Source organism: Geospiza fortis, unplaced genomic scaffold (assembly GCF_000277835.1).
Source record: "Geospiza fortis unplaced genomic scaffold, GeoFor_1.0 scaffold53, whole genome shotgun sequence".
NCBI lineage: Eukaryota > Metazoa > Chordata > Aves > Passeriformes > Thraupidae > Geospiza > Geospiza fortis.
Genome location: NW_005054305.1, coordinates 12,823,504 through 12,833,159, shown reverse-complemented (window position 1 = coordinate 12,833,159; position 9,656 = coordinate 12,823,504).

The following is a 9,656-nucleotide window of genomic DNA, read 5'->3' as shown; positions in this document are numbered from 1 at the left end:
ATTCAAGACACACATTGCTATGAAATATCCTCGTGTGAACCTAATACAGAGGATGCTTCATTTTGGGAACAAGGGCCCATTACTTCCAGTTTCTCTATATTATATCCTGAAATATTTTGTTTAAACAAAAGGCCCTCTATCTTCAGTAGGGATTAGGAGCTGGGAAACATCCACAATTGTTAAACCTGCAGGAGGTGTATATTCAGTTCTACCACTTCGACACATTCATTTGACAAGGCAGTGAATTGAACTTGGATTTTTTTTTCTTCACTCAGTGTAGGCTGGTGGGTTTTACAGACAGGCTGGATATTGCTTGAAGTTCTCTAGGTGCCAGTGTCTTGGACCAGCATGATTTTGTGCTGGTTTCTGTCTTACAGAGAAATGCACATTACATTAGGAGGTTTGTATTTGGAAGTTAATAATAGGACTCATTATGGTTTCCTGAACTGTGTGCCTCCTTTCCATAGTAGCAATGTGAGAAATAAAAGAAACAGTAAAATCTTACTTTGTTACTGAATTTATCTGCTCAGTACATGTCTTTTAACAGCATCTGCTTTGAATTTTATCAAGAATGAACTGTAACTATTTGCCAGCTCTGAAAGGGAATGTAGGTCTAGGAGAGTGAGGCAAATTAATGAGTCTTTAGTGTTGGTTTGGGGTTTTTTTTAATTTTTTATTTCTGGATCTGTCAAATAACAGATAGTTACTGTATTACGAATTCATTTTGCCTAACTTTCAGCACTAAAAGATTAGGCATCTAATCTAAACTACTCCCATGTGCTCTCTAGGTGTCTTCAGGTGGTGAATCATCCCTTCTACCCAAGAAACTTGTTTTAGGAGCATGAGTCATTATTCAGAAATGTCCACCTGCTTCCAGTGACCCTTGAGCAGGGTAAACTTAAACTGGGGGGTTTAACTTTTGTATCTCCAATGTGTGGTAGGATGAAGTTAAGAGTTTGGTTGTCTTCATCTGTGATTAATTTTATCACAGTGTTCGTTTCAAAAAGAGAGAAGCACAGAATTACACCGTGATTATCCTGTGGTACTTAATTAATAGTTTTACTGAATCAAGTCCTATGTGAGCAGGCAAATGAGGTACCTGATATGGCATTCCCACTGTCTTTTGAATATATACAATAGCTCCCTCTACTCAGAGGTATAAAGAGGCAGTAGATTGCTTTAGTTCAAATTTTGACTGACCGGTGTTGTCTCATCGTTGTTTTTTCTTGCTTCTGTGTCAGCAGCAGAAATAATGAGCACCTTGTTTTCCTCCTGTATGACATTACTTAAAGCTTGCAAATGACCCCTCAAATTTTTAGGTGAGAGTTCTGACTCTTCAGTGTGATTCTCATGACAGGCCTTGCTCTCACCCTCACCCTTTTTTTCAGGACTCATCATATTTTACTTTCTTACAGTAACTCAATCCATTAATTTTACCTGTGGCTAACTTAGTGTATCTTTGCATCATTACCTTAAGATTTTGACTCTCAGCTGCTAAAAAAATAAGTCAAAGCTTCTGTTATGGCAGATATTTCAGCATTATAATAATAACAAAAATGTTGCTACTGTCATGTTCTGTATCTAGTAACTGTGTTAGTGACATTTAGTTAGGTTGTTTTATACTACTCCCTGTTATAGTACAGTTATGTGATAATTTTAAAAAAAATATTGATATAAAATACAGCACAGAGGAGGACTTGTCTAAAAGTTTCTCTCTTAGCCCCAAGCTGTGTCCAGCCACATTTTTCTCTTTCATCCACCCTCTCCGATGATATTTTTAAAATCTTCAGCAAATCAGTCTTTCAATTCCACCTACAGAGGATTGTCCTCACAATGCAGGACCTAAATATAGCTACAACACAGCTTGTGATGTACTGTGGTACAAGAGTACCATAATAGTTGCTGTAATGTACTCTGGGGCTGTGGTGCTCAGCCCAGGTTGCTTTAACCCAGCGCTGTGTTAAACAGGGAGGAGAAAGACTGTCCAGTGTCACAGCAGAGAGTTATTCCTAGCAGCGTGTGGGGTGAGCAAGATGAGTTTCCAAGAGCTCCTTCTAAACTTTAACAAGCTGCTATCAACACGTTTGCAGACACATCAGAAGGGTTTCCTGCCAGGTCTGTCCAGGGCACTGAATAGTTCTTCATCTGTTGATTAGAGGTCAAAATGGGGGTCAGTGACTAGGCAGGAGCTTCTTCCTTGCTACAGATGCTGAAGGCCTAACTGGTTTTAGGCCTTGCAAGAACTCATGCAAGAACTGGTACGATTATTTGAAAAGTGTGGAAGCTGCAAAAAGTCAATTTTTTTGAAAGCTACTTGTGCACGAGGAAGCAGTTTCTGATCTGTCACTGTAGCTTTACTGTCTGAGCAAAGGTAAGTGTGAAAATGGAAATTATTTATCCAGAAATGGAGATTATATTATGCTTACCCTGCTATATGGGAGAATCATAATAAAATAGGATAATCAGTGTTTCTGTGGGCACAATCCTATTAGTGAGTGTCAGCCGTGGGAATGTGTAGACAAACCCACTTGCCAGATATTGCTGCACGACTCCCACTGAAGGCAACAAAGTCACACTGCAGGAATGCAGTGAGGAAAGTTTCTTAATTCCAGACATTGCCATTCTAACCTCACTTATTACACTGTGTCACAGAAAACATTTCCATTGGTCATAGTCTCATCAGGAAATGGTGGCTGTGTTTCTAATACTCAGGCTGAACTGTTTAATAAAATTTTAATGAATTGTATTGGATATGTTTCATGGTTTCAAAGTAGATTTCTGAAGTTATCAAATAACAGGTGGGCATTTCAAATGTAACATCAATTTATTTTTAATACTCATTTAATATATAGATTCTGTAGCCAAGTAGAAAGTACAGCAGTGAACTTGAGATGCACTCATTTACTACAAACACATTTATTTCTTAACACTTAGAAATGCCATTGCCTTTGAGAGAGCTTGAAAGTTGCAGAAGTGAAACAAAACTCTAATTAGGATTATAGATTTGAACCTATATGAACAGTTTAGATTAGAGGCATCAAAGACCAAGATAAGGAGGACTTTCAGCAACCACTAATGTTCTCAGAAACTGATAGTGAGTTTCAACTATTCATACCAGAAAAAATCCTAAAATGGAATTTTCATACAGTTTTTTCCAATCCTTGATATGGGCAAGAGAATCAACTCGTCTTGTTTCCAACCTTTAATATGTTTCTACTAAGAAACAGACTCCAGCTTTTGCTGGAGAGTGAGAATGATCACAGATTCTTTAGCTGCACTCTAAGGTCTCTCAACTTTATTTCACTTGTGGTCTCCATTGAACATGAGAGTGCAGAGTCTCATGTGAGATTTCATATGCTTATGAAGCCATTTGAGACACAGAGTGGATTGATTTGAAGATTGTTGTGACCTTAACCTAGCTTTGCTCCATGCAGAGTGAAACTGGATGTTTGAAAAACAGCATTCAAAACTTCTTATAATATCCCACAGATATCTTATTGTCTAAGTAGAGAACTGGATACTGGAGAAAGAATGTTGTTTGGAGGTTTTTTCCTACATATTCAATATACTGTGTTGTCATTATATGTTACTTTTTTGAAATATGATGCCTTAAACCAGGTTGCCCAGCAGTTAAACAATGGTCAGTGTGTTTACACTGATCTGCCAAACAATGACTTAAACACTATTGCAGATAAGCATTATTTTTCCCAGAAGTATTAGGTAGGTCTCTAGGGAGATTTCTTCAGGAGAAGTATTAGATAGGGCTCCAAGGAGATTTTCTAGTCTTTCAAGAGCTGCCAAACAGGAAACAAATTTTATTCTATATTAAACCTGAATACATTACTGTCAAAGTGGTTATTACTGGTTTACCTCAGTGTACTTCTGAGTAGAAATTGGCACTATAGATTCTGTCTGGGTGGGTGCTAAAGATGAACAGATGGATGCTTTTGGCCACATTTTCTCTTAAGCAGTGAATGAAATGGTAATGACGTATTTAAGTACGGCAATCTCTGTAACGGAAAGTCTCAGAAGCAAAAAATGTTAAATCAGTGCATATGTCTTCCTAATTTATAAGCTATTCTGGTCTGCCTCAGGATGACTGAACTTTTCTGCTTTACATGCTAGTCTAAATTTACTTGTTTTAATATCCCCATCTAGGCTACACTTGAAAAGCAATAATTATTCCTCTGCTTGAAACCACAGGCAGTGTTTGTCATTATGCTGGAGTGATTTATCTCCCTTAGATTAAACTGAATATTTTGAGTGAACACTGGATTGTCCAAATCAAATAAGAAGCAATCACATTGTCCTGAAATTTGGTGGGGGGTGGTTGTATTGTTTATGTTTGTTTACTTAGTTGGTTGACTTTTCATCTATTCATTTGGTGGGTTTTTTAAAACAGCAAGTGAGAGTACAGGACTTCCCAAAGGAGGAATAAGAAATACAAATGCTGCTTTGGTAGGGAAACACTAAGCAAAATTTGCAGAATAGCTGTGCGACTTTAAAGTGGAAGGAACTTTCCTCTGTTAAGATTAAGATTAGGTTAGGCCTAAAAGATTTTCAATGCCTCATTGTTCTATTTAATTTTAGAGTTGTATTTTAATAAAGCAAATTAATGATTAAACAAAACTGCAAATTTACATTCTGTTATACTTTTCCTTAAAATTGAGTTAATTATCAAATATGGCTGCCATCAGTTTCTCAAGATGTTTATTAATGTATTTTTTTTAGTTAAATTCATGGAATAGCCTTTAATGGTTGTTGTTCTAGATTGCATGTAAAGGCTCTGTGTTTAACTGTTTGTCAAAGTGTCAGACAGATGATATAGATGATGCAAATTGTGCAGAAAATGTGTGAGGGACTAATTTGACTAATCTCTGCTTTTGATATTTTTATCTCCCATGTGTTTCAATTTTTAAAGAGTTTATTAGTTTTGTTGGAATTGGCAATGACAGAGGGTGACACCATTACCGAAATAGCGGTGATGAAAAATATCTCCTTATTTTAGCTATCTGACGGTGTGGGATTTTTTTCTTGAGGTCCATCTGCTAGCACTGGCTCAGGAATCTTATTTAGATGCATCACAATGCCCTTCCATTCCAGAAACTGCATAAATGCAGTACTGAATCACAGTCTTAAATCTAAGTGGGTGGAAAGTGCATTTCATTACACTACAGCTTGAATTCTTCAATTTCCTTTCTCTATCTTCTGGAAAGCCTGGGTGCTTTGCTATTCTAGCAGTGAAATTAGACATAAACCTTAAAAAGCCTTTTTTTCTTGAGGAGAGCACTACAGGTTGCCTGGCTTTTGCTCTGGTCTCCACTTGCTTTAATCACAGCCATTTATCTCCAGCTTGCTTCAGTTGCATGCAAAGCCTGGCAGAAGTAAATCCCATCTCACTGTTTCATGGACTTCTCATGTCTCCCCAACGCTGGTTTCTCTACCCACACTTCTCCCTCAGCTTGTCTGCATCACCTCTCCAGCGTCACTTGTATCAGCTCTGCCTACTCTTAATGGCAACGGTTCAAGGGTTACAAAATTCTCCCTTTGACTCACTGCTCGAGGGGTGGGCACCCATTGCAATGGAAAAAGGCTATGCCTAAACTTGGGACACCCATTCAAACTTCGAGCAGCCTGCCCTCATTCAGCCTGCCCTCATTGTCTGGAGCTCAGTGTTGATCCCCTAAGTGCAAGGGGAAGAGTTGTTCAGGGTTTCTGTAGAGGACCAAGAGTCACAAACCTGTCTCCTGTGGTGGATGGATGCCTCAATTGGGCAAGCAGAAACATCAGGATCAGCTTGCTTATGAGCACTAACATCTTTTGGCCAAATATGAGTCCCATCTTTTTCAGCGCCAGACCCACAATCTCTTCCTTCTAGTGGAGTAACACCAATAAAACCTGGCTATCAGCTTGTGATGTGACACATACTACTCTGTCCTTTTTCCCTGGTTTCCTGCTGTAAAAATAGGGGGTCTCCATGTTCTCTGTCTGGATAGAGCATGCATTTAGATGCTTACCTGACATTTGATGGACTTTCCTAAATGTCCTGGATTCCTGGATGGCCTGAACATTACATTGAACACCACAGAACCAGCACCAATGGGGCCACTATCCCGTGAGTGTCCATTGTCTGTATCACCCAAGGGCAAGGTGAAGGCAAGAATCTTGTCCTTGCCTCCAGAATCAATAATGACTGTTATCACTGCCAATGATATCCTGGGGCAGAGCCAGCCTCTTCATTTCTTTGCTCCCTGACTGTCACATATTGCCACAGAAAAGTCCTTTCAGGACATTTGGGTCACAGCAGAAGTCTGTCTGTGCTAGTGGAAACAAGCACCTAAAATATCTCTTGCTGTCACCTTATGTCAGTTTCAGGTCTGACTGGGAGAGGGAGCTTTGGTGGTGTCCAGAAGGGCTACAGTGACCAAAACTTGACTCTATAGTTAAAATTTTACAGGGATCTTTAAAAAAACCGCTTAACATAAGCCAGCACTGTAAGCTTACAGCCCAGAAAGTCGACTGAATCCTGGGCTGCACCCAAAGAAACGTGCAGCAGCATGAGGGAGATGATTGTCCCCCTTCACTCTGCTCTCACGAGATCCCACCTGGAATTCTGTGTACAGTTCTGGTGTCCTCAGTATGAGAAAGACATGGAAGAGTTGGAGCAAGTCCAGAGGAGGCCACAAAATTGCTAAGAGAACTGGAGTGCCTTCCCTACAAAGACAGGCTGAGAAAGTTGGGATTGCTCTGCCTGGAGAAGACAAGGTTGTTTGGAGACCTCAAGGCAACCTTGCAGTATCTGAAGGGGCCAACAGGAAAGCTGGAGAGGGACTCTTCACTAGAAACTGTAGGGATAGGACAAGGAGTAATGGGTACAAAGAGAAAGAGGGGAAGTTTAGGTTAGATATTAGGAAGACATTTTTGAGGGTTGAACAGGTTGCCTGAGGAGGGTGTGAATGTTCCATAGCTGGCAGTGCTCAAGGCCAAGTTGGATAAGACCTGGAGCAACCTGTTCTAAAGGGGGTTTGAACAAGGTGACCATTAATGTCCCTTAGAATCCTTAACATTCTATGATCTTGTATCTTAAAGAAGCAGATTTCCTGTCAGACTTCTTGAGTGGTTTCAGTGGGAGAGTAGCGTCCAAACTCAGAACAGGAAATGTTATCCTAGCCCTCAAGATGGGAGCTATTTGTATTTTACTACTTAAATCTCCTTTGTCACTCTGTCTTAGTGTGCCCTACTTTAATTTATCCAAGATGTAACTTCACACTCCTTTTCAGACACATTCTGAGTAGGAAAAAAAGTGTTCTTGATGGGTTTCTTCCTGACAACTGGTATAGTACTGGAGAAGAAATGGCTCTCCCCCAGTAGCAGGTAGCTGAAACCAAGCATGTATGGAACTATGAAGCTTGCTGGAGCCAGCTCAAGCTATTTGGGTGCTGAAGCTTCCTTTTAGGATGTAAATGACAGCCAGAACAGAGCTTGAGTAACCTAGAGGTGTGCATGTGCTGTTTGGGCAGGTGGCTACTACCAGCCCATATAACACACCACATCTGACCTCTTCTCATTCTCTTTTCAGTGGGGTCTTTTTTTTTCTCTGTGTCTTTCTCTAGCACATCTCATTGCTTTGCGATATTTCCAAGTCTAATTTAAGCGCTTCTTCATAAAAAATCTCAAACAGTGAATATAATCTGACAGATCACGTAACAGAATTTCTGAAATAAAATGTTTATGCTGACCAAGGCAGCCTAATACTTCCCATTGCAAGTATTATTAACGAGGTTTACCCCAAAAAAAAGGGCGCTTGCCCAGCTGCTCCTTCAGTCCACACAGTTAACTGGTTTCATTAGAAACCAAAGGATCACAGATCTTCCCAAAACCATTTAGAAACACTGAATTAAGACCTTTGTGATTGAAAAGAAAAACTAACATTGCTTCTTCATGGAAGAAGTCTGATAGATAGATGACCTGTCTAAAGGGTTAGTCAAAGTTTGAAAGCAATTGGGAAAATCTCTTAAATATGTGCCCCGGTTCATCCAGCTTCTCAGAGAAGCAGAAGACAGTGATTGTGACAAAAGGCCACTGAAGTAGTTATATGAATTTCCCCTGGGTGCTCCTGAAAGTCAGAGACATGTGCCCATGGCCTCCTTCAACTTATCTCCAGCCCTGTCTTTTTTTTTCCTCTTGTCTTCCTGCAAAATGAGAACAGGTGAAATTACAAATGCTGTATAGTAAATCCAAAGATAAAATGGGAATTGCCTTCTGTTCTAAGTCTAATTCTGGCTGCTTCATCTTCATCCAATCAACAAATGATTACCACTTTTCTTGTTCTTTTTTTAAAGTATTTTCCATCTAAAATTGGCAGGTAGAGTGGAGCTGAGGCCAGAGGCACATTTTTTTCTGGGAAAGTTTCAACATAATTAGACAATGCTTATTGTGCAGAGAAGGGCCTATAAAAAAATGTGGGTGCTTCATTTTTTGAAATGCCTTGTGGTATATTCTATAGAAATCTTATCTCAGAACTGGCTTGACCTAGAAATGTCAGCATGTTGGAGACCCTTACTAGTGTGGATTTTGGCAGTCCAGTGTCTCAGCAGGCTATAACAACATTGCCAGAAGTCCTGCAGAGAAAATTAATCTCTAGCAGAGCCAAGTTGCTTCAGGAGATAACCCAGAGGCTAAGTTGATTTGCCATTGTGAAGTAACTTCAATATGAATATTCTGCCTTGCTCCCCTCTCATGCCTTTCTGAGTGTGCACTCGACTCAAAACCATTTCCTATGTCTGGAAACCCCTAGCACCATCACATCCCTTGTATGGCTGAGTGAGTGTCAGAGAGTAAAATCAGGATGATTTTTGGTAAAGGCAGGACAAATGTCACTAGAGAAAGGTTACAAAATTGGGCAGACAGTTTTTGTCATTTTGTTGCCTTGCTACATCAAAAGTGAAAAGAAGAAATCGAGGTCCCATGTGACATGTCAGTAATAAATAAATGGAGAATGTGGCAAGACAACAGGTGACTGTATCAGCAAGAACGTACACGGCCTTCTGTGTTCCTCCAAGTTTCTGTTTCACAGAAAGCCCTAATCATTTTGGATAAATAGAGCTGTAAGCTATAGATAGACAAAAATGCATAAGAAGGAAATAATTCAGCATGCAGAGAAAGCAAGCCTGCTCTCTTCAGCTTTTTTCCATCTGTTGCTGTCCATTAAGAAACCAAAAAGGCAGCTGCTGGGGAGTCCTGATCTTCTGGCAATCCAAAGTGATTATTTGATTTGTTTTCTCACTGTTGCAGTGCTACTTCTGTGTTCCAGCAGGAGCTGGGTTTATTATTTTAATGCTTTTTTAGCCTTCACAGCCATTGGTTTTATCCTAAGGCTTTAGTTTCCAAAATATGCTGTAATCAAACATAATGTAAATCTAAAAATTATCAAAATTTAGATAACTTTAAACTCTGATGGGGTAGGAGAATGATATAGCCATTTTCAGTTTGTGCTAGATTTTTTTGCCTTTGAGTTGCAGAAATAATAACAGTGTTTAAAGGAGTCAGCAAGGGGCTATATTAAGAAAAATGCCTTTCCTGGCTATGAACACACTACGTACAGTTGTGTGTGATTCATTCAAACTCACCATGTGACTCATTTTTTTTTCTCATTA